The 26,186-nt window shown below is 34.5% G+C and overlaps 1 non-coding gene across 1 annotated transcript; it reads right to left on the bottom strand.

The window, feature by feature from the left end:
• Positions 1-18,502: 18,502 nt before the first annotated feature.
• LOC121224798 (small nucleolar RNA R71) lies at positions 18,503-18,608 on the bottom strand. The gene has a single exon (XR_005922542.1). It is a non-coding gene; the product is annotated as a small nucleolar RNA R71 (small nucleolar RNA).
• Positions 18,609-26,186: the final 7,578 nt, after the last annotated feature.

Here is a 26,186-nt window from a genome sequence, read left to right as displayed (position 1 = left end):
CTTGAAATGAACATAACAATGATCGAAGTCGATGGCAACTCACCATCGTTTGCAGCGATTCAAAAGTTTGAATAGAACTGTTAATCATGGTACCACATACTGCAACTTGATCCATACACCTCCCATCCTCCCTTATTTCTAGTTGTGGTTCTAAATATCATTAGCTAAGTATCCAAACAATTGTTGTAGTTAGTTCTACTTATATCCTTAGTGCATTGAGCCATGCCATACCTCTTTCCAAATTGTCCTGCATCCAACATTACTGCATGAAATATCGACCTAAATTATAATAAGAATGATAACAAACCATTCAACTAAAGAAAATCATAAAATGGTAAAAAGAATTAAGGAACAGAAGTAACAACTTAGGAGCAACTGACATCTAACAAAGATATGTTTATCCCATTATTACAACAAGCGAATTGATAGCACCAGAAGATGTTAAAACTGCAAATCAAGTTCAACTATGAAAGATTATATTCAACACTTCAAAGCAGAATATCCAATGATCAAGCACAAGATATAGAGAGATTGTTTTAACTACCAAAATGATTAGTATATTTTCCTTGAAATACCAGCATAAGTCTTGCAAACCAAATATTAAGTTTCATTTCAAAAACATAGAAAATTAACATTACTAAATTGATAATGATAGTTTAAAATCATCTCGATTTTCATGCATAAACCACCATTCAGGAAAATTGTGCAACCAAATTAACAATAGCAATGTAACTTCTTAAGCACTTTTAAACATTGTTGATATGATGGGACACAGTAACAACAACCCAAATTGTGCAATTTTATATCATGATCCTTAAAGCAAATAAAAGCATAAATTTTTCATTATGCGGGGGACCGATTTGGTTAAAAGGAATTAAAAAGAAACAAAATGTCACAAGGAATTAAAATGAGATATCATTACTATTCAGAAACATGCACAGACACACATTAATGGATTAATAATGTAATACTACCAGATAAACTCTACATGCGTCAAAAGTCCTAGCAGGTTCCTAAAACTCAAATCAAGTCAATACAGATGCAATAACCAATTTACATACTAATGCTTTGCCTGTGCAGCAAAACAAAAATGAACCACCAATGTAAAAGTGATGTTGATGACAAAGTTGACTAGACACTTGAATGTGCAATAAAAGAATCAAAATTTATCTTTGATAAATCTAATCTAAGAAGTGTACATCTTATATAATAAGGAAATACATCAATCCATAAGATTAATAAAGCTTAAAAAATCACAATACTAGTAAAACTTAGGAAAGCACGAATGAGTAAATGATAATGTCTCTTTTAAAGGCCTTATTATATTAATATATAATTCTAGGACACCTAAGCTTCCTTAATCTATTTTTAAAGGTAGAAGAGATCTTTACTGATAAAAAAAGAGGCTCAAATACTACATAAGCAACAACAAGAACCATAATACCACTACTAGTGAACTCAATAATGGCATTACTTAGAATAGCCATGTAGCTAAAAAGAAAAAACCATCTCAACAAATCACAAATGCAAACACAGAGGGAGAAATACAAAAGTTACAACACCCAAAACATTAATTCCTTTTTCAAAATTAAAATAATAAAAATAACAAAGCAATGTTCATGTCCAAAATACCTTAAGAGAAGACTAACCACAGGGTTGCTTCTACACTTTCAATAAAGTAATCCTTACCATTACATCACCTAATTATCACAAAAAAATTAGTAATAATTAAAATTAAAAACAAATAGAAAAAAATTAAATAGAATCATGCAACCAAATCATATAATTCCAAAATGGTTCTCAATTTCTCATTAATTCCCATAGTTAATTGCCTCAACGTCCATTTTGACAATTGAGTTTCGAACTTGAATCGGATGATTTCGCTTGAAGTGGCAAGTCACTAAAGGGAAATAAAAGAAGAAATTGAATACAAAAAATCACCCAATTTTTGAGAGTTCCAATTCTCAAAAGACTAGAAATGGCTAGGGCTTTTTTTTGTCAACAAAACTACTGGTTGTTTTCGGTACAGAGATGAATCTTGGGTCGAGGTCGCAAGAAAGGGGAAAATGGAAGGAGAAGAGCGTTTGGCAAGTGCTAGGATGCTGGGATGTGAAGAGGAAATTGATTGGAAAATATCTTACTGAAAAATAGGGTAGGACATTTTCTTAAAAACAGGAATAATTTTCTCATGTTTTGGAGAAGGTTTTACAGTCAGAATTCATTTTCCACCAAACAAATATTGGAAAAGACTGAAATTATTTTTCGTAAAAGCTTTTACAAGTAAACAAATGGTCCTTTAGTTTAAAAATTGGTATAATAATAAATTTAGCCCAAGTTTTAGTAAACAAAGGTGATAGTTTTTTCTATTTACATCAGGAATCTTCCTCCAAGAATGCATTAGATATGGCTCAAACAACTTTTTGGGTATCATGGATGATTTCATTCCTAGGAAAAGGATTTTTAAGGGTAAAAGGTTTGGTTTTGTTCGATTTGCCAAAAGAGAGGATGCAGTCCCAGTAGTTGAGAGATTGAACGGTTTTATAATGATGTATTAATGGTTGAGTGTTAATCTGGTGAGATTTAATGAAAGATCATCTATTCGGAGGGAAAAACTTTTGGATGATAGGAAACAAGGAGGCATTTCAGAAGGTGAAGCGTCCAAAAAAGGTAAGAATACACATATATTTCAAGCAAATAGGAATGAAGTTGAAGAGGCTTTGGTTTCGAGATATGTGTTGATAAACAAAAGGTGGTTGCCGTTGGAATGGTGGATGATGTAAAGTTAGGTTTTCTTAAGAGTAGTAAAGTCGGGTGGTGTAAAAGTTGCATTAGGCTTGGAGAACCTACGATGCGTATGGAAGAAGATGGTCTTGGTGGTTTTACTATCATTAGAATTTCTGGGTCTATACTTCTATTAGTTTTTTATACTAAAGAACTGTTTGATTTTGGCAAGTTGAATAAGTGGAAGGCCTTTGATAAATGGTTTGTTAAGAAACAAGTTTGTTTTTAATCGATTAATCTTGAGAATCTTAGAATCTAGATTTCTTGCTCAGTTTTCCCTATTCATGTTTGGACTGAATAAACCTTTAGGAATATTGCTGAAAATTGGAGGAAGTTGGTGTATGTTGATGAAGAGACAATCAAACCTTGACCATTTGATAGAGGTTTTGTCCAGATTATTACACTACATCTCAATTGTATCAATGAAATTATTAGCTTAAGAGTTGGTGATGACCTTTTTTTATTTTTTTCAGGTCTTTGAAGTTAATTCTAAGGTGATGAAACAGTGTTGTAGTTGTGATTTCGATTCAAGTGGGTCAAGCTTGAGTACTTGTAATGCCCTGAATAATTTAAGTCTATTTTTGTAAAATTTGATATAAATATGTATCTGTTTCAGTGGTTAAGTGTTCAAGGTGTGTGTATGAGGTTTTGGGTTCAAGTCTCCCTTTTCAAAAATTTTGTTATTTTAGATCTAAGTCTTATCCTTGTTAAGTGGGCTTATATAAAATTTTCTGCTAATCCATATTAGAATGTGCCTACGTGTTCGAGTGGTAAGGAGTCCGTGCGTTGGAGGTTCTGTGGTTGAATCCCTGCGTGAGTGTGGGCGATAATATTTGCTTCGGTTGTCTGTTAGAGGTTCGATGGAGTTGGAAGTTTGAAGTAGTTGGATGTGGTTAGTGGGGAGGATTTTATGGGATGTGACTATTGTGGGGAGTTGGGATATTTTTATCTCTCATTTTCCTAAAAATTTCTAACGGTATACTATTCTTTCCCCACCAAAAACTTTTTTTTCTTTTCCCTTATTCCTGTTAAAATTTCCCTTTCAAAATTTCGATGATACGAACCTTTAATTGCATTACGCGTTTAGGTAAGTGAAAATGGCGAGTTTCTTCTTAGATTAGGGCATTGGTTAAATTTTATTTCAATTGATTTTACTTTTCGTTAGTTTGATTTTTGGATTTGGTAGTAGTGAATCGCGAGGAACGTGGTTCTCCTCTTACAAAATTGTAGTCGAAATCATTTATGAAAAGCGGGTAAGTGATGACCACTTGTATTTCGCCTATTTTTGGTTTGTGAGTTCTGTAGTTGGGGTTTTAGACAGATTTTTAGGAGTTTGTGTTATCGATTTTTAGGTTCTAGTGGTCTCAGGAGTGTTTTCGAATAAAAAATGAACCAGGTGTGTACCCTAAACACAAAAAATTAAGGTTCGGCAAAAGCCGAAAAAGGGCACTGTCGATGCCACACGGGTGTGTCCTTGGCCATATGGTTGGCCGTGTGCGAGACACGACTGTGTGTTTGACGAAGGCATGGCCAAGTGTAGGACACGACCATGTGATGGTGCTAATGTGGTCATGTAGGCCACACGGGCTAGGATAGATTGGGCGTGTGGGTTTGGGCCAGGCCGTGTGGGCTACACGAGCAAGGCCAATTTAGGTGTGTGGGCCACACGGGCATGTAGGCCTATAATTTTTAAAATTTTCCCTAGGGTCACACGGGTCGTTCCGATCGACTGTGGGCCTACCGTAGGGTCGGTAAGGGCTAACCAAACCCTATTCTGTGTGATATGATATTATGATAGACTGATCTGAGTAGGATAGTAAATGTATGTCTAACTGTACTGTCTAAGTATGTATGTTATATGTATACAAGCATGTTAAGCATTTTAAATCTATTATTTCTGTATTTGTATTTTGTAACTGTGTTTGTGGTGGGACTTGTATATGTGGAGGAAGTGATTTGTATGACGACATTTTGCCTATATTCTGGCAGCTTGACTGCATATTATCTGTGATGTGTTGCATCAACACTATATGATGTGTAGGGATGGGTGGGTGTTTTTAACTCCATATGGTGTAATGGGATGGTTGGAGATGGTGTGTAGAGGATGGGGGTAGGACTTACTATATTTGTTCTGTTTATCTGATTCTAATAACTGTATCTATTAAGGACTTAGGTCTGAATCTGTATCTGATTGATCATGAAACTCTGTGTATGATGCATGTCTATTTTTGTTGGATTACACACTGAGTTTACAAAAACTCACATCTGTTTGTCTGTTTTTTTCAGGTAGTCCTTAGGCACACGAGTTCCTGAAGTATTTTAAATAATGGTTTATTTGATTTAAAGATTATTTTTTGAGAGTTTTGTGATTATTGGACTCACCGGACCGTTTGATTTTTATTTTGGTTTTGGATGCATTTTAACTCTTATTGCGGCATTTGACGAAAATCAAGGTTTTACGAAAATAAAGGTTTTTCCAAAAATGTGAACTGGATTTCCAAAATATAACGGTTTCTTTAACTTTCACCATAATTTATGTTTTGGGAAATGAATTAATTAAATAATGCTTTTAGTAATAGTTATATAAAACTTGGATGATTTATCGATCGACTATACAAAGCTTTATTGAAATAATATTGTTTTCAAAACTCTTCCTCTTAACACTCCCGAATTTGGCAATAATGTCTAGGCCGAGTTTGGGTGTTGCATTTAGTGGTATCAGAGCCAGGTTGCAAAACTCAGACTGTGAATTTTGGGTTCCAAAATTGTGTTTCAAAAAGGACTGGTTTTGAAATAATTTTGATAATTTTAAGTATGTGGTACACCGAGTCTCTGATGCTGATCCCGTAAGTATTTCTGAACTTAGATCGAACTTCTTGAAAACACTATAGTTAGGCACTTTCTGACACTATACTGAGGTAGTTAGGGACTAAAACCTCTGAAATACTTCTAAACTTCTAATAAATTAAGCATAAAATATTTGCTAGTAAACACTGGAACTGATGCATAAAATTTTATAATGTAGATAAATTTTGAAATATATGATGAGCGCTCATGGAATTCACAGTCGTGGTATGTGTGGGTGCTGCGAGGGGCGTAGGGGGCTCGAGCTGAGTTTTTCTTTAGGGAAGTATGACAAATTTAGACACGAGTGAGACACTGGTCTCTCCTGCTACTAAGACTGGGGCTCAAAGCCGCTTGGCTGGGAATGACACACTGTCCCAAGTCATGTTGAGTGTGTTGGAGAGTGTCACTGGACCCCATTCTGGATTTGGGGGTCATGGGTTGGTAACTGAACGACTTCGGTCCAATGGAACTGAGCTGTTTAGGGGTGTCGCTGGAGTCGCCCCTACTGTGGCTGAGTATTGGTTTGAGGCCACTGAAAGGATTATGAACGACATCGACTGTACTCCTAAACAGAAATTAAACGGTATAGTCTATTTGCTTCGCGATGAGTCATATCAGTGGTGGTTGTCGGTGGAGGAGGGTAGTCAACCGGATCATCTAAAATGGGATTATTTTAAGACTGCCTTCCAGGGGAAGTATATGGGCGCGAGCTATGTTGATGCTCGTAGATGTGAGTTCATGAATCTCACGTAAGGTGATAGATCTTTGGCCGAGTATAAGGCCGAGTTTCTGAGGTTGAGCCACTACGCTCGGGGCATGGTTACATATGAGTATGAGAAATGTGTTCATTTTGAGGATGGTTTGAGGGACAGTCTGAGGGTTTTGATTGCTCCACCGAAGGAGCAAGAGTTTGCAGTTCTTGTGGATAAGGCAAAGATCGTCAAAGAGGTTAAGCGCGTGGAGCGCCAAAATAGAGACCGAGAGAGAGGCAAGAATAAGAGGGATTCAGAGCCCTCTAGTACTGTTTAGAGGCCTAAGGAATGGGCCAAACCTGATGGCCCTGTTAGAGTGGGGGTTCCTATCACTTCGACTGGGATTCAGCCTTGTGGTGACTGTGGTAAGCGCCATCTGGCTGAGTGTTGTAGGAAATTAGGGGCTTGCCTACAGTGTGGGTATTTGGAGCATTGGATTAGAGAGCATCCAAATCGTGCTGATCAGATGCAAGCTTCAAGATCGAGTTCTGTTCAGCCTTAGAGGGTTGTATAGCAGCCACTTAAGGGCCTTGGACCGGCTAGGGGTGGTAATAGTTTGGGTTGAATACAGAGAGCACCGGGTAGAGGTGCTAGTCAGACTGAGGTGGGGCAGCCTGCACTTGTTTATGTTTCTCGATGCCAAGAGGACAGAGACGCCCTTGATGTGATCACGGGTACGTTCTTTATTTTTGATGTTCCATATACTACTCTGATAGGCAAAGCTTCTACTCATTCCTATGTAGCTAGTACTGTTTCCAAGAACTTGGGGATTTCTGTTGACTGTAATTCTAGTGAGATTACTGTACTGAGCCCGTTGGGGCAATCTGTTCGAGTAAGTAGACTTTATAAGATATATCATTGGAATTACAAGGGACTGTGTTTTTGGAAAATCTGGTGGAGATACCATTTGGGGAGTTCGACTTGATCCTAGGTATGGACTGGTTAGATGAACACCGAGTTAGTCTGGACTGTGCGACTAAGAGGGTTGTTCTGCGAACCGTGGGTGATAAGGAAATAGTAGTGATCAGTGAGCATCGAGATTATATGTCTAATTTGATCTCCGCTTTAGTGGCTGAGACATTGGTGCGAAAAGGGTGTAAGGCGTTTGTGGCTTACGTAAGTGTTTCGGTTTCTCGGGACTCTTCTGTCAGGGATATCAGAACCGTGAGGGAATTTTCGAATGGTTTTCTTGAAGAGTTACCGAGTTTGCCTCTAAATCGGGAAGTTTGGTTTGGCACTGAGCTTCTACTGGGTACACCTCTAGTGTCCATCGCCCCATACCGTATGGTTGGAAACACGAAAATATACACACCTTTTCATGCCTTTTTTAACTCAAATTAATGTAGTTTCGGTAAAATTCTTGTCGAAAAGTATATAATAATTATAAAATAATTAAATTACACTCAAATTATGAAAATCTTGAATATTTATTAATTTTATATCAAATTTTGATTATTTTTGACAGATTTTGCACAAAGGGAAAAAAATGACTCGACAGACACTACTAGAACCACAAAATCGAGAAGCAATTTTGAAGCATCAAGATGAAACAATTTTTTAGAATAAGACAGTCCAAATTATGTGTATTAAGTCATAATATTATTAATTTTAATTTTAATCCAATTTAATTTGGGTTAAATAAATTATTATTAATTAATTATGAAAACAGGGCCCAGTTGAGCTGAACCGAGAAAATCGAACCAATCGAGATTGGGCAACCCAAAACCATCCCACATGCTAAGCTAATCAGTTTGCTTGGCTAATTATTTGGCTTGCAAAATGGCCCTTGAAAACTCCTTCAAATTGCATTCAAAACCCTCTACTATTTGTGCCTTTCTAGATTTGCCCCTACCTTAAAATATCAAGTTTGAAACCTTCAAACTTGCCACATGTGTGGCTGGCCATGGGGGGACTCTATGGCTGCTGATTTTTGCTAATTTTGGCAGCCATCTCAACCTATAAATACCCCCTTGGCTGCTCACTTCAAACACATCTCAACTCTTCTCATCTCTTCATTTCTCTCCCATTTTTCCCTCTTCATGTCCTTTATCGATACCACCTCTTATGTAACACCCCTAACCGGAGAAGGGTTACGAAGCATTACCAGACTTTACGAATTAAACGTGAACATTTCATAACATTTAACATACATATCAAAAATCGATCATAAACACTCATATTGTCCCTTATATGGGCCTTCGAGGCCCAAAATAAGTGTTAGAAATTAATCTGGACCAAACCGAAAACTCAAAGAATTTTTCCCAAAATTCTAAAAATTTTCCTAAGAGCAAGGGACACAAGCCCGTGTGGCTCACACGGCCTGGAGGCATGCCTGTGTCTTAAGCCGTTTGGGCATTTGATGTGGGGCACACGGCTGTGTCCCAACCCATGTCAATACATGTTTAACTCTCTAACTTGAATCACACAGCCAACAACATGCCCGTGTGCTAGGCCATGTATATGGTGCAAGGGTCACACGACCAAGTCACACGACCATGTGCTAGGCCATGTGCAAAAACCTGGGCATTCTGTTTCAAAATTTTAAGGTGCAGGGGACACACGGCCAGACCACACGCCCATGTGTCACGCCGTGTGTCACACACACCCGTGCCTCTGCCCGTGTGGATGAAAATAGGCCATTTTATGGCCTCTTTTCTCACCCATTCTTGACTTCAACCTACACATTTCAAATTTCATATATATAGGCCATAACAAGATCTCTAAAACCACCAATTTCTATCATTATTATGGTCATATTATTACATATACTCTAACAATCTAAACTAGAACATAAATTATTTCACACATGCAACTACTATTTTAACATGCTTTACCAATTCATTCATTACCCATACCAACACTTATATCAAACACGAGAAACCATAAATATATAAGTTAATATGAAAGATAACCAAAATGTAATTTCTAATATTTACACAACCATTTCAATCCCTATACATGACATATAAGACATACTGTGTTTACCAAAATCTATCGATAAGTTGGATAGTGTGATTCGATGTGTTGATCCGATCTCTCGACTTCTCGTAAATCTACAAATAACATTAAACAGTACAAGTAAGCTTAATGAAGCTTAGTAAGTTCGTTAGCTTTAAACATAAATCTTACTGAACATACTAAAACAATTCGTTTAAATAAATCGTTCAAAATACATTTCTTGCCAATCACAACTTCAATTGATGAATTCGCTTCTTTCATCTCAAAATCAATAAAATCATTAAGTCTTCAAATATTATTCCATATGTCACTTACCAAACTTTGTCAAATCGAAGAACGTCTTACGGAAATGAGTACATCATATACGAAAGCCCAAAGGCTGCACAGAAGCACATAAGTGCTAAACGAAAACCCGTAAGGGTTAAACGGAAGCTCATAAGTGCTAAATGGAAACCCATAAAGGTTAAACTAAAGCTCAAAAGAGCTGAACTGAAACCCAAAAGGGTTAAACTGAAACTCATATGAGTTAAGTGAAGATTATGTGAGCTAAACGGAAAGCAAACATGAAATTTCACAACAAATGCTAAACCTCAATTTACTTGGGTAATTTGCTGTCAATTCCTTCTTTACACTGAATGATTATACTCAATCCTGCGTTTCGTTCACTTCGAACATTCACTTTAATTTCATAATTTTAACAATAACTTTATTTTCACAAATGATATAAATAAATATATATTACCATTCATAAAATTAACATATAGCATTAAAGTTTAACCATACGAACTTTCCTGAGTTAAATTGTAAGTTTCTCGTAGATCAAGGACTATTCTGTTAATTTCCCTTTCTCTCGTTGATCTACGAGCTCTTGATCTAAGATATAAAATTATTCATGCATTAGCATATATTTCAGTTTCAATTCACTTAACAATTAGTAGCCTTCAAATATTGAAATTACACAATTACCGTAACTTTTACAATTTTTGCAATTTAGTCCCTTACTAATTAGTCTACCGAATGAACTAATTTTTCTCAATTGACAATTTATCTAAGTACTCTAGGCTATCTTCCAGCCCTTGATACATAAAAACTTAACAGCAAACCCTAATTCTTAAATTCTTTACAATTTAGTCCTAAAATCAATATCTATCAAATTTACTTTATAAAATCATCATATAACAAAATTAAAGCCCTAAATCCATATTAATTCATCATAAACAACAAGCACTCATCAATTATAACTTTCAAAATCACTCATAAAATCAAAAATTAATGAAGTAAACAATTGGACCTAATTGTAAAAGTCTTAAAAACACAAAAATTACAAGAAATAAGTAAAATTGAACTCACTTGTAGCAAAATAAAAGAAAAACCAGCTTTAGATGCTTTCTCCCATGCCTTTTTTGCCAAAATTTCAAAGAGATTGTCTAGAAATCTCTTTCAATTTCTATTTATTTGTTTAAATTTTGTTTAATTTACAATTTTGCCCTTCATTTGTTTTATTTTAATGTTTTTCATTAACATGGCGTCCAACCATGTCAAATTAGGCATATTTTTCCTTTAAGTCCTCCATTATTTATTATTTAAATCATTTACTCACTTATTTTTTTTAATTAACAAGTTTTGCACCTTTTTTAATCTAGTCCTTTCTATTTAATTAACTATCAAAACATTTATATTTTTTAATGAAATTTTAATACTAACTCAATGACACTCCGTAAATATTTATAAAAATATTTACGGTTAGGTTTATGAAATTGAGGTCTCAATACCTCGTTTTCGAAACCGCTTAACCTAACACTTTCTTCTAATACACAAATCACTATTTCAAAAGTATTCCTAAATTCATATTTAACTCATAAATACTAAATAATAAAATTTTTGAGCTCACTTGTCAAATTTAGTGGTCTTGAACCGCTGTTTCTGACACCACTGAAAATTAGGCTACTACAATTCTCCCCCCTTTAGGAAATTTCGTCCTCGAAATTTGTTACGTAAGAATAAGTTTGGATATTGTGATCTCATCGTTTCTTTCGTTTCCCAAGTAGCCTCCTCCAAACCATGATGATGCCACAATACTTTAACCAATGGTACTCGTTTATTCCGTAATTCCTTAACCTCTCGAGCCAAATTTCTTATCGGTTCTTCTGAATATGTCATATCTAGTAGCAGCTCAATTTCATTGTGAGGAATCACGTGTGAAGGATTAGATCTGTACCACCTTAGCATCGATACGTGAAACACGTTATGAATTTTCTCAAGTTCTAGGGGTAGAGCTAATCTATAAGCTACTGGGCCGATTCTTTCAATAATTTCATACGGTCTAATAAATCTTGGACTCAGTTTTTTTTCTACCAAATCGCAACACTTTCTTCCACGGTGATAGTTTTAAGAATACCTAATCACCCACATTGTATTCTATATCTCTTCTTTTCAATTTTACATATGATTTCTGACGGTTAGAAGCAACTTTCAAACTGTCTCGAATGATTCGAACTTTTTCTTCAGTTTCTCGAATCAAATCAACCCCTACTAGCTTGGATTCACTCAATTCAGACAAATACAATGGTGTCTTACACTTCCTCCCATAAAGAGCTTCAAAGGTGCCATTTTTATGTTGGATTGATAACTATTGTTATACGTAAATTCGGCCAATGGTAAATACTTTTCCCAGTTGCCACCAAACTCGAGTATACAACATCTCAACATATCTTCCAAAATATGTATTACTCGTTTTGATTGCCTGTCAGTTTGAGGATGAAACGCTGTGCTGAAATTCAACTTTGCACCCAGGGCCTCCTGTAGTTTACTCCAAAATCTCGATGTAAATCTTGGATCCCGATCTGAAATAATGGATATTGGCACCCCATGTAACCTCACAATCTCAGATATATAAAATTTTGCTAACTTCTCAAGAAAAAAATCTATTCTGACCAGAATAAAATGTGCCGACTTAGTCAATCTATCAAAAATCACCTAGATTGAATATTTCTTTTTCAAAGTCATAGGTAATTCAGATACAAAATCCATCGTGGCATGCTCCCATTTCCACTCAGGAATCATGACAGGTTGTAATAAACCCATTGGTACTTGATGATCTGCTTTCACTTGCTGACAAATTAAGCACTTAGCTACAAACTCATAAATTTCTCATTTTATACTCGGCCACCAATACATCCGTTTTAAATCACAATACATCTTCGTACTACCCGGATGAATGGAGTACATACTACTGTGAGCTTCAGAAAGAATATTATTTTTCAAATCTGAATTATTTGGAACACAAATTCTATTGTGATATCGCAACATACTGTTATCATTAATGCTATACTCTGAACTCAAATTGCCCCGAACCATCTGTCTTTTCGACACTAATTTCGAATCCTCATCTTGCAATTCTCGAATCCGTTAAAGGAGCAAAGGTTTTGTTCTCAATTCTACTAATACAGAACCATCTTCATTAAGAGACAAATGAGCATTTATCACTCGAAGTGCAAATAATGACTTCTTTCGACTAAGTGCATCTGCAACTACATTAGCTTCCCCTGGGTGACAGTCAATAACGAGATCAAATTTTTTCAACAGTTCTGACCATCGTCTCTATCCCAAATTTAACTCTTTCTGAGTCATCAAATGTCTTAATCTTTTATGTTCCGTAAAAACGTAACATTTCTCACTGTATAAATAATGTCTCTAAATTTTCAAAGCAAATACAATTGCAACCAACTCGATATCATGTGTAGGATAATTTTTCTCATACGGTTTAACTATCTAGAAGCATAAGCCACTACTTTTCTTGACTACATCAATACACAACCTAATCCATTTAAAGATGCAACACTGTACAAACTACGGTATACCCGATTCTGGCTGAGTCAAGACTAGTGCCTCTGTTAACATTTTCTTCAACTGATCAAAACTCTACTGACACTCATTTGACCAACAAATTCTACATTTTTTTTGTAGTAATCGAGTTATCGGTGGGGCAATCATCAAAAGGTTCTTGACAAAACGTCAGTAATAACTTGCTAAACCCAAAAAACTTTGCACTTTTGTAATATTCTTTGGAGTTTTCCAATTCACCACTCCAAATACTTTGCTAGGATCCACTCGAATCCCATTGGTTGATACAATGTGACCCAGAAATCGAACCTCGTAAAGCCATAATTCACATTTTCTAAACTTTGCATACAACTACTTTTCTCTCAAAATTTGTAGCACAATTCTCAAGTGTTGAGCATGTGTAGACATTGTCTATGAATAGATTAGTATATCATTGATAAACACAACCACAAATCTATCCAAATAAGGTTGAAAAATCCAATTCATTAAATCCATGAAAGCAACAAGAGCATTAATCAAACCAAATGGCATTACTAAAAACTTATAATGACCATACCGAGTTCTAAAAGCAGTCTTCGGTACATCACACTCTTTAACCTTCAACTGATAATACCCGGATTTGAGGTCTATCTTTGAAAACACTGCGGCACCTTTCAGTTCATCAAATAAATCATCTATATGAGGCAAAGGATATTTATTTTTAACTGTTACCTTGTTCAACTGCCTGTAGTCTATACACAGTCTCAAAGAACCATCTTTCTTTTTCACAAATAGAACAGGTGCACCCCAAGGAGACATATTTGGTCTGATGAACCCTTTGTATAGTAACTCTTACAACTGTATCTTTAATTCTTTTAATTTAGCTGATGTCATTCGGGATTGTGTTACTGATATTGGAGTTGTTCCTGAAATCACATCAATTACAAACTCAACTTCACGATCAAGTGGTAAACCCAACAACTCCTCAGGAAACACATCAATAAATTCATTCACAACTGGTAACTATTCTAACTTCAATTCAGAAACCCAAGTATCAAGAATGTAGGCTAAAAATGCTTCATTACCTTTACACAACAATCTCTGAGCAGAAAAAGCTGAAATAATTCTAACAATTTCTTTCAAATTCTTAGACTCAATAATAATCACCTCTCTTGTCTGACATTTCAGATCAATCCGTTTTTCTCTAAAGTTTCCTATGGCATTATGCTTTGTCAACCAATCCATTCCCAAAGTAACATCAAATTCCCGAAAATGTAGTAACATCAAATCAGCAGGGAATTCACAGCCTTTTATTTTTAGTAGATAGTCAAGACACACTAGTTTAACTATTACACTTTGGCCTAATGGATTAGTGACTTGAACATCATAATTAGTAGGTTCAACAGACAATTTCTTTTCTGGTGCTATGCAAACATAAGAGTGTGTAGACCCAGGGTCAACCAATGCATATATAGTAACATCAAAAAGATAAAATGTACCAGCTATTACGTGCAGGTGCCCTAGCCTCTGATCGACCAGTAGAATCTTTCATACTCGAACGAGCAGTCCCAATAGCACCGTTTTGGCCCAAACATCTACTTCGTTGAGAACTGACCAACTATTTCTCTTTTTGCTCTTCTTCCTCTCTTGGAAATTGAGGACAGTTTCGGATAAAATGATAGGTGGCTCCACATTTGTAACATGCCCCCGCTTTACCTTTACATTCACTGGGATGGTATTTTCCACAATATTTGCATTTGGGCCTAAGAACATTCTGTATGCTGCTCACACTAGCCACAGGTGTAAAGGTTACCTCGTAATCTTGTTGAGTTGCCTTATTCTTATTTGATCGTTTCGGCATTGGGGTAGCTCGATTGAGATCATCTCGACACTTTTTCACAGGTATAGCTGAAAATGACTTATATGAACTTCTTTTGTAAGACTCTTTATTCCTTCTATCCCTCTACATCTTTCTGTTATATACCTCTTCCATTTTCTGTGCACGATCTAAAAGAACGATAAATTTTCGTATTTCTATGCCCCCAATCATCATTCTAATTTCATCATTCAGCCCCTTCTTCAAACCGAATACACATTTCTTCTTCGGTTGGTACAATTTCTCGAGCATATCTATTAAGGTATACGAATTCCCTTTTGTACTCGGCTACGGATTGGTTACCTTGTCACAATACCTCTTACAGTCAAAAGTTGAACCTCGATTTACTTGGGTAATTTGCTGTCAGTTCCTCCTTTACACTAAACGACTGTACTTAATCCTGCGTTCCGTTCACTTTGAACATTCACTTTAATTTTATAATTTTATTTTCACAAATGATATAAATAAATATATATTAGGATTCATAAAATTAACATATAACATTAATGTTTAACCATACAGACTTACCTGGGTTAAATTGTATGTTTGTAGTAGATCAAGGATTATTCTGTTAATTTTCCTTTTTCTCGTTGATCTACGGGCTCTTTATCTAAGATATAAAATTATTCATGCATTGGCATATATTTCAGTTTGAATTCACTTTACAATCAGTACCTTTCAAATTTTGAAATTACACAATTACCGCAACTTTTACAATTTTTGCAATTTAGTCCTTACTAATTAGTCTACCAAATGAACTAATTTTTCACAATTTACAATTTATCTAAGTATTCTAGGCTATCTTATAGCCTTTGATACATAAAAAATTTAATAGCAATCCCTAATTCTTATATTCTTCACCATTTAGTCCTAAAATCAATATATATCCAATTCACTTTATAAAACCATCATATAACAAAATTAAATCCCTAAATCCATATTAATTCATCACAAATAACCAGCACTCATCAATGGCAACATTCAAGATCACTCATAAATCGAAAACTAATGAAGTAGATAATTGGACCTAAATGTAAAAGTCTTAAAAATACAAAAATTACAAGTAATAACTAAATTGAACTCACTTGTAGCAAAATAAAAGAAAAACCAGCTTTAGAAAATTTCTTCCATACCGTTTTTGCCAAAATTTCAAAGAGATTGTCTAGAAATCTCTTTCAATTTCTATTTATTTGTTTAATTTTTGTTTAATTTACAGTTTTGCCCTTCATTTGTTTTATTTTAATGTTTTTCTTTAACATGTCATCCAGCCATGTCAAATTAGGCATATTTGTCCATTAAATCCTCCATTAGTTATTATTTAAATCATTTACTCACTTATTTTCTTTAATTAACAAGTTTTGTACCTTTTTCAATCTAGTCCTTTTTATTTAATTAACTATCAAAACATTGATATTTTCTAACGAAATTTTAATACTAACTCAATAACACTCCGTAAATATTTATAAAAATATTTATGGCATAATTTATGAAATCGAGGTCTCCATAACTCTTTTTTGAAATCGCTTAACCAAACACTTTCTTCTAAAACACAAATCACTATTTCAAAAGTCTTCCTAAAATCATATTTAACTTATAAATACTAAATAATAAAATTTTTGAACTCACTTGTCGAATTTAGTGGTCTCAAACCACTGTTTCTGACACCACTGGAAAGTAGGCTGTTACATCATGAAAAAGTGTCATTCATTCACCATTTGGAGCAGTATTCAAGTGCTCATGGAAGCCTTGTTTCAATAGGAACAAGCGGAGAAGGAGGAGAAGAGCAAACTAGTCAAGCTTCGAAGAAACACGGGTTCGGTTCTTGTTCCCTATCCTTTTAATTTTGTTGTCGTTATGATGAACATGTCTGTGAATATTTCTGATGTTAATATGTTCAATTTAATTATGATGGCTTAAATTCAATTCGTGTTAGATTGATTTCATTTCGTCTATTTAATTTATTAAAATTGTATTTGTGTTGTTATAGGCCTTGGTAAGATGTTTGATTTAGTAAAAACATGACTAAGTTATTCTTGCATTACAATTGTAAGGTAACTAATGAATTAATTATTTAAACGGAATGAAATTGTAATTAATTGACACAGTACTTAATCAGTGCATGTTTAATCATCTAAGGTAGCTGAGGGTTAAATTAGCAACGGTATCTAATGATACATTAGTCTTGCATAACTTTCAAGATTATTGTGATTAAACTGTTTCAAGGTAGAAATACATTGTTAACTCACGTAATCTTTTATGTACTGATGAGATTGAATTAATTGTTTGAATTGGCATAGAGATATGTTCAAGAGATTATTTTAATTTCATAAGTATGTATATGCATTACCACAATTGCTTATTAAAATTTTTTAATTAGTTGAATTGACATAGAGATATGGTCAAAAGATAAATGGATTTTTGGTAAGTAAGTATGTTCATAAGTTAGCAAATTACCGAGTTGCCATGAATTTATTCGTAACAACATACACATGAGTTTAATAATTCTAAGTTAAGAAATGTAATTAGTCTAGCACAATTATGTCATCTTGGTTAAAATCATCTTTTGGAATCGTGCATTGGAAATTTTATTTTATTTTTATTTATTTTACTTAGTTAAATTCCTAGTTTTTAATCACCTCCTCAAATCAAAATATTTTTCTTCACCAAAGTGTTTGAAAAACTGCATTCATAAATAATTCTTTTCACAATCCTTGTGGGTACGATAACTCGACATTTACTTGTCATTTTCTTACTTGTTGCGATTGTGTACACTTGTAGATTTCTGTCGTACCAAGTTTTTGGCCTGTTGCCGAGGACTGTTTTAAAAAGTCATTATTTTTGAATTTGAGAATTTTGCATTTTGGTTTTTTTTCTATTCAATTTTAACTTAATTAATTTTTCTATGTTTATTTTTGGTGTTTATGAGTATTGACCGAATTATCGATTTACTCCCTGTAGACCCTGAGATTGAAAGAACTTTTTGACAACGAAGAAGACAAGTAAGTCAGAGAAGGACCGAAGAGATGAACTTTGAAAATTTGAATCAAGGAAACGAAGTAAACCCTACTCAAAATCCTATTCTTATTGCTGATAATAGAGATAGATCTCTAATACAGTATGTCGTGCCAGTGTTTCATGATCTTAATCTGAGTATTAAAAGACCCAAAATTGATACACAATAGTTTGAGTTGAATCCAATCATGTTCCAGATGCTTTTGACAGTGGGCCAATTCAATGGAATGCCTACTGAAGATCCTCATCTTCACTTAAGACTGTTTGTGGAGGTGAGCGATTCTTTCAAGTTAGCCGGAATACCTAAAATGCACTACGATTGAAGTTGTTCCCATATTCACTAAGGGACAGAGCTTGAGCCTAGTTGAACTCATTGCCACCAAATTCAAATTCCACATGGCAAGAGTTAGCAGAAAGATTCTTGATGAAGTATTTCCCGCCTAGCAAGAATGCTAAGTTGAGAAACGAGATCACTACTTTCCAACAAATGGATGATGAGTCCTTGTATGGGCATGAGAAAGGTACAAAGAATTATTACGAAAGTTCCCTCATCACGGAATCCCACATTATATCCAACTTGTGATGTTTTATAATGGTCTCAATGCTCACACGAGGATAGTAGTGGACGCTTCTGCTAATGGTGCTCTCCTTTCTCAGTCTTACAATGAGGCTTATGAAATCATTAAGAGAATTGCCAGTAACAATTATCAGTGGCCAATCAATCGACCAGCGTCAGGAAGACGAGTCGCTGGAATACATGAAGTAGACGCTCTCACTTCACTCGCATCTCAGGTATCCTAATCCTTAATAATTTTACCACTAATAGGTTTAATAGTTTTATAGCACAGCCACCGAATTAATTTGAAAATGTAGCCTATATCTATTGTAGGGAATGACATATGTTCGAAGAATGTCCATCAAACCCAAAATCCATCTATTACATAGGTAACCAGAACCAAAATCGAGGAAGGCAAGGACTACAATCCAATTCCTACAACCCATCGTGGCAAAACCACCCTAATTCTCCTGGAGTAACAAAAGGGTTGCACCTAGTAACACATATGCCCAACATAAACCGACCCAACCACCTATTTTTACCCAAAAAGCTCAGAAACATCCTCAAGCTGAACCATCCAATGGCTTAGAAAACTTGTTGAAGGCATACATAGCCAAGAATGATGCCTTAATCCAAACCTAAGAAGCTACATTGAAAAACCTGGAAAACCAAATGGGCCAGCTTGCAACGGAACTCAGAAACCAACCACAAGGTGCTTTACATAGTGATACAGAGAATTTGAGGAATCCTGGGAAAGAGCATTGTAAAGCGTTGACATTGAGGAATGGAAAGACATTAGAGCCCAACACCATCGAAGTTGAAAAGGAGCCAGCCGATGCTCAAGACTCAAAAGAATTTCAACAGAGTGTTGAAATTCCAGTTTCACTAGAACATGAATCTGTAAAACCCGATAAGGTAACTTCTGAAACAACTAATTTTGATAAACTAACAACTTCGTTAGATACAGAATTGCCACAGGAGATGAATCAACAAGTTCTAGTAAATAAGCCTCCACCACCCTACCCTCAAAGACTTAAGAAGCAGAAGCAGGAAGTTCAATTCAAGAAGTTCCTAGACATACTTAAGCAACTTCATATCAACATCCCGTTGGTTGAAGCACTTGAACAAATGCCGAACTATGTCAAATTCATGAAGGATATCTTGTCAAAAAAATGAAGACTTGGAGAATTTGAGACAGTAGCCCTGACAAAGGAATGCAGTGCATATCTCCAAAACTAACTACCCCCAAAGTTGAAGGATCCTGGATGTTTTACCATACCTTGCAACATTGGAGCAACATATTGTGGTAAGGTATTATGTGATTTGGGTGCGAGTATCAACTTGATGCCCATGTCAATATTTACGAAGTTGGGGATAGGTGAAGTTAGACCTACTACGATTACACTTCAATTAGCAGATCGATCCTTAGCACATTTAGAAGGAAAAATTGAGGATGTATTTGTACATGTAGATAAATTTATTTTTCCTGTTGACTTTTTTATTCTAGACTTTGAAGCAGACAAAGAAATGCCAATCATCCTTGGAAGGTCTTTCCTAGCAACTAGAAGGACCCTTATTGATATACAGAAGGCCGAGCTTACTATGCGTGTTTAGGAAGATCAGGTAACATTTAATGTTTTTAAGTCTATGCGATTCCTTGACACAATTGATGATTGTTCTGTAGTGTCTAATTTAGAGGAATTAATCATGGAAAAGGAACTCAATTATGTTGAGGACCCATTGGAACAAATTTTGACATCAAACCCTCCAAGTGAGGAAGAGGAGGGTGAATACTTAGCTTTGCTCGAAGCTAATCAAAGAGGATTTAATTTGCAAACCCGTTTTGAATCTTTGGAGTTAGAGAATAGAGATTATGTCCAACCAAAAGCGTTAATCGAGGAGCCACCTAAATTAGAACTGAAGGTACTTCCCTCACATTTAAAATATGTTTATTTAAGTAACACTTCTACTTTGTCTGTGATTGTTTCAGTGGAATTAATCGTTGAGCAAGAAGAGAAACTCATCCTAGTATTGAAACAATTCAAGAAGGCTATCGGATGGACCATAAACGATATTCACGGCATTAGTCCGTCTATATGCATGCATAAGATTATCCTGGAATATGGCGAGAAAGGGACGATTGATGTGGTCAAGAAAGAAATCATCAAGTGGTTAGATACGGGTATAATTTACCCCATCTCAGACAGTTCATGGGTAAGTCCAGTCCAGTGCGTTGTAATGCGTAGGTTTGTGCAAGTGTATACAGTCATTATCAAGTAATAAGTAAGTATCGAGTTAGCGTCTCCACAGGAATTGTTTTTGTGTTAAGTCACTTAATTTGTAAAATTATATTAACAATTTGGTAAATAAAAACACAATATAATTGAGAAGTGTTGATTAAAATATATTAAACTAAATGCAATGATCCCTAATGCAAATTATCCTAAGTATGCAAACTATATGAATGAAATAGATTTTAGTAGAATTAAACACAATTTACAACAATTATAACATAAGTAAACTAGGAAAATTACTTTAATTAAACTCAATTTATTATCAACATGCTTAATAACATTTGGAAAAACAATCCATGGCAACTCGATCTTTCATGAGTTTGGAAATCACATTAGGTCCTTTCAGAATCCTTTACTTAGTAAATACTCATTTTATTGATCCTTATTTACTAAGGGTTTCTTAGCATTCGTGTGAGGTAACAGGGACGTGTCAGGTTTGAAACAATTTAATCACACAAATCTAAAAACTATGTAGATAACAGAGCTTGGTCAGAGTTGTTATGCAACCTACAATTTAATCGGGTCAGGATCTAAATTGAGCATGAACATTTCAATTATGTGTCCATTAGCTGTCGCGTGGTCAAGATCGGTCAGCTAATTTAGGTGCATTTTAATCACGTATGACCGAAATACAGACTTGATTTTAATTGAAAGTATAATCGATTGAGGCACAAACATTATAAGCATGAATCAAATAAATATTATTTAATCAAAGCAATCATCCTAGCTTAAATAAAATTAAGCTAACAGTTTTGTAAACAAGAAAAAAGAACACATAGCAAACATATTTATATTAAATTAAAGCAAAGAAAGATTAAACCCAATTCAGAGTGGCTGTCACCCAAAACTCTGATTGACGAGGCTACTTCGTTCCTTTGCTTTGCTCCTTTGCTGATGGCTCTCCAAGGTAACCGACCAAGGGTTCTTTAAGAGGCTTAATTGCTAAAATCTCCATGAAAAGATGATGCTAGGCATGGGAATGAAAAAAAAAACTAAGAGAATGATGAATGATGAGAATGAGTGAGCAATGATTGAGGGATGATGAATGAAGGAATAAGAGGATCTTATTTATAGGTGAGGAGAGGGGGATAGTTTGCTAAATATAGTGGATGTTAACCTCTCCAAATCTTTTCAAATTGTGGCTCGCCATGCTTAGTGGCTTTTGACTTGATTTTTTGCTTGATTTTTCAGCAATTTTTGATGCTACACAACTCACGACTGAGACTCGGTCAATTGTAAATCTTTGGGCAAATCTCTAATTTCTTCAACACTGCAAGGACCTTGTATTATTAAACCAAAGAATGGTTTAAATGGACAGCCATGTGTAGCCGAATATTGGGTTGACTTGGTCTCCAATTTGGACCGTTTTGTAATCCAGCAAAGCTATTAGACCTATCCAGAATAAATGAACAGGTTAGAGGACCAAAGAATTAATTAAAACCCAAATTATTAATGAAATATTTTAAAATTAATTATTAAATATAATTTTATATTTTATTATTTAATTTAATCATGCATGGCACACTTTATGTATTAAAAAATATAATATATTCAAATTAATATAAAATAAGTCATTTATTGCATGAAAACTATATAATAAAGCATCAAATCACAATTTAATAATTTCTATGTCCTAATTTCATATTTTCACATATTTTATTAATTTATTAAAAAATTACTTATTTTTAACAACAAATTTAAGTAAAAAGGTGATAAATTACATAAGAAAAATCCTATATATTTTTCCGTTTACATACCACCAAACTTAAATCATTGCTCGTCCCAAGCAATGTTTATGCACAGCAAAAGGTCTTGCGAAGGCAAAATTGCTAATTGTGTAAGCAACATCAATCTTTGTCCCATAATCATGCACTAATAACTTCATGCTTATCGATCTTTATTAACAAGTAATTCATATGAAAACATTCCTTAAGATTATACTAAGCTTCAAAATATGCCAACATGAATCATAGTTTGCATATTTGTCACAGCCATAGATAACATTCTTTATTCAACATAATTTCCTATCAATTAAGCAAACAACCAAAAGGCTTATTTATGATCTTCATATGTTGAACTTATGACTTCCTCTCCACTAATGTAGGTGACATAATCATCAAATCAATAGGTCTTTTATAAGGTTGTAATGGGGCTCAGTTAAAGGTAAGGATTTTAAGAGATGGGACATTTCAGTTTTAAAAATCTTAACCTTTAACTTTGTTTTGGTTTTCTAATAATATAATCTTTTTCTTTAAGTGAACCTTTGGAACACCCTCAAACTTCTTTTGAACTTAAGCTCATACATTTTTAATTTTTAGAGACTGAGCGAACTTTTTTGCGCTTTTATTTAAGCATGAGCACATACATCTTTATGAAAATTTCCTCAAATATTGATTCCTAAGACAACTTTAGTTAAGATAGGTGTACAAAATTAGGATAATTTTAAAAATATGGTAACTGGCTTATAATGTAGGTTCATTGCAAAAATAGGCCTTTAAGCTCAACATTACAGTTTCAAGGGTCTAATATCATAGGTTTGGCTTGAAAAGGCTCAAGCAGTCCAAAGAAATAGTGCCTATATCATTTTAGATTTTTATGTCCCTTAGGATTTCGCCTCAAGAAAGTTACTATGTAAATTTTAAAGATATAAACCTTCATGCATGTCTAATCTCAAAAGAAACTAAGTTTTCATGGCAAACATTACTAAGGCTAAGATCATACAAGCATTCCATTCTTCATGATAACATACTTTCCCTTAGATAAAATCATCATTCATACTTGCATACAAACTATCTCGGTAACAAAAAATATCTCTAAACATTCATTTATTAAAACATACTTATGAAATAAGTAATTGAAGCATACTTGAAAAAAATTTAAAAGTTTGAGCAATTTATTTGTCTTACCCCCTTTAAAAAGAAACAATGTCCTCATTGCATGAACAAAGTAATGAATGAAAATTGAACACCAGGTAGAGTTGTAAAGAAAGAGAAGTGAGTCATTAAGACTGCTTAAATACCAAGTCTTCCCTAATAACCCAATCCTAGACATGTTTGTTCCCATTACCACATCACTTAGTCTTATTCTTTCTAAAGAAGTGTTAAGTTTGTTCATGCTTGCTATGTTTTATTCTGCAGAAATTAAATCCTAATTACAAAAGAAATAAATTCCTATAGACCTAAAAATAATTAAATAAATATCAGAACAAGAATCCCCCCTTTTATTTTTCTAACTCATTCCCCTTGTCTTCTTTAGCTCCACTCTTCTTGCATCGTCAGTATCTTCCGTCCATGTCTCAAAGATAGCATTTGGGAAATCAAGAATAAAAGTATTAGAGGTATTCTTAAAATCATTTCGAATTGAGTCATCTTTAATTTTTGCATATTCCAGAAAGTTAGTTGTTGATTGTGCATGAACTTGCACATATCCATCAAAATTGACAACTCCGATTTCCTTGAAGTACTTGCAGAAGTTGGCATGGGAGTTGTATATTTAGGTTCAACACTTAGCTTGACTGATTCTTCTTCTGGCTCAACCCTTGGTTCAAGAATGTTCAGTTCCTTATCAGATTCTTCCTCTTCAGTGTTTTTGACTGAATTAGCTTCAGTTTTAGTTCCATCTGTTGACTCCTCTGTATCCGTCTTAGTTGGCTCTTCTTGGTCGCCTTGATTCAGTTCATGCATGCTCTCTACTAATCTTTCAAGATCATAATTTCTAATGCATCCTTGAACATATCACCTCTTCAGATTTGCTTGTTTTTAACACAAGCCTTTAATCAAAATGAAGTGATTAATGATGGGAAATAAGCACTTTCTACCTTTTTTCAGCACAATCATGAATCTCCTTGAGGATAATTTTCCCAACATTAATGGACTTTTTTGTCAAAATTGCATAGCATCCGTTCCATCGAGATGGTGGAACTATGTGAGATAGGCATAAAACTATAGCGAACGTAATAAAACCATACCTTTGTTACTCGTTTTAAATATTCTCTTCGACAAGAATGGCTCCCTTACTTTCTTATAATCCATTGGGGTCCCGAATTTGTCACAACATCAAGCATTTGTTGAAGAAAATCCCAATTGATATTGTTCATCATAGGGTAGTACTCATCTTCTTCAACATCAGGTAAATTAAACAAATCATTGATGGACATAGAAGTAAGACGTACCTTTTTCTTTCAAACGATAACTTTAGTAGCATCTTGCGTGGTCAAACTAGCATAGAATTCTCGAACTAGTTCATCATCGGGAAGTGAACGAGCATCACAAAATCATTCTCACCTTAGAGCATTTATTTTCTTTCTAATCGGTATAGGAACAACCATCAAATCATTACTCTTCAAGTCAAAAACTTTTTCCGACATCATAGGCTGATGCTTGAAGATTGAATCAAATCTCTCTTTCATTTCTTCATCGATCAAAATCAGCTTTTCAGGAGTAGTCTTTGAAGATCTGGTTCTTTTGCAAGATATGGTATATTTTCTCGAAAATTCGGCAAAGTTTCTGCACAAAAGAGAAAAGAGAAATTGGCAAAGTGGGTAGAACTTGCTACGGTAAAAATCTTGTGACATCAATAGGGAATTTCAGCAAAAAGGGAAGAGAACTAGGGTTTCTTTTGAGATTTGAGGTTGACGGCACAAAAGGGAGATTTAGGGATTTTTAGGGTGTAAGTAAATTGCTTTGAAGGATATGAAGATTAGTAGAATGGAGAGGGGTTTATAAGGGAAAAATTAGGGCAACATGTAGTAAAAAATTAGCTGCATTAGGGTTATTGGGCGGCAAGCAATGAGTGTGAAGGCAAGGCATTGATTTTTCCTTCCTTTTTGTTATCTTGGGCCTCAAACTCAGATTGTATCTTACTAAAAAAATTGATTAGTACTTCGGCCAAATTTGACCCCCTTTATTAACATAAAAATTTAAAATTTAAACAGAACAAATGAAATTAAAAAAAATTCAATTCTTAATTAGAAATTTTTTTCTTAACAAATTACATTAAATTAATTCCCAGGAAAGGTTGGAGGGGTCACAGTGGTCCTGCTTAAGTTCCAATATCCTTAGACAGAATTAGTTAAATGTAATAAGTTAAGAAAATAAGTTCTAATTATTTATTTATTTACACAATGAGTTCAGGAAAAATAAAAGGTTTGTTAATTTGAGCAAGGATTCAACTCGCTCAACTTCACCATCCTAGTAGTGTTTGAGACGTTGACCATTAACTTTAAACGTACCTCTGTAATTGTTGTATAATTTAATAGCTCCATAAGGATAAACTCAGTAGATGGTATA

Source organism: Gossypium hirsutum, chromosome D12 (assembly GCF_007990345.1).
Source record: "Gossypium hirsutum isolate 1008001.06 chromosome D12, Gossypium_hirsutum_v2.1, whole genome shotgun sequence".
In the NCBI taxonomy this organism is placed as follows: Eukaryota; Viridiplantae; Streptophyta; class Magnoliopsida; order Malvales; family Malvaceae; genus Gossypium; species Gossypium hirsutum.
The sequence above is the reverse complement of the archived record's forward strand: the minus strand, read 5'-3'. Positions and strand labels throughout refer to the sequence as shown.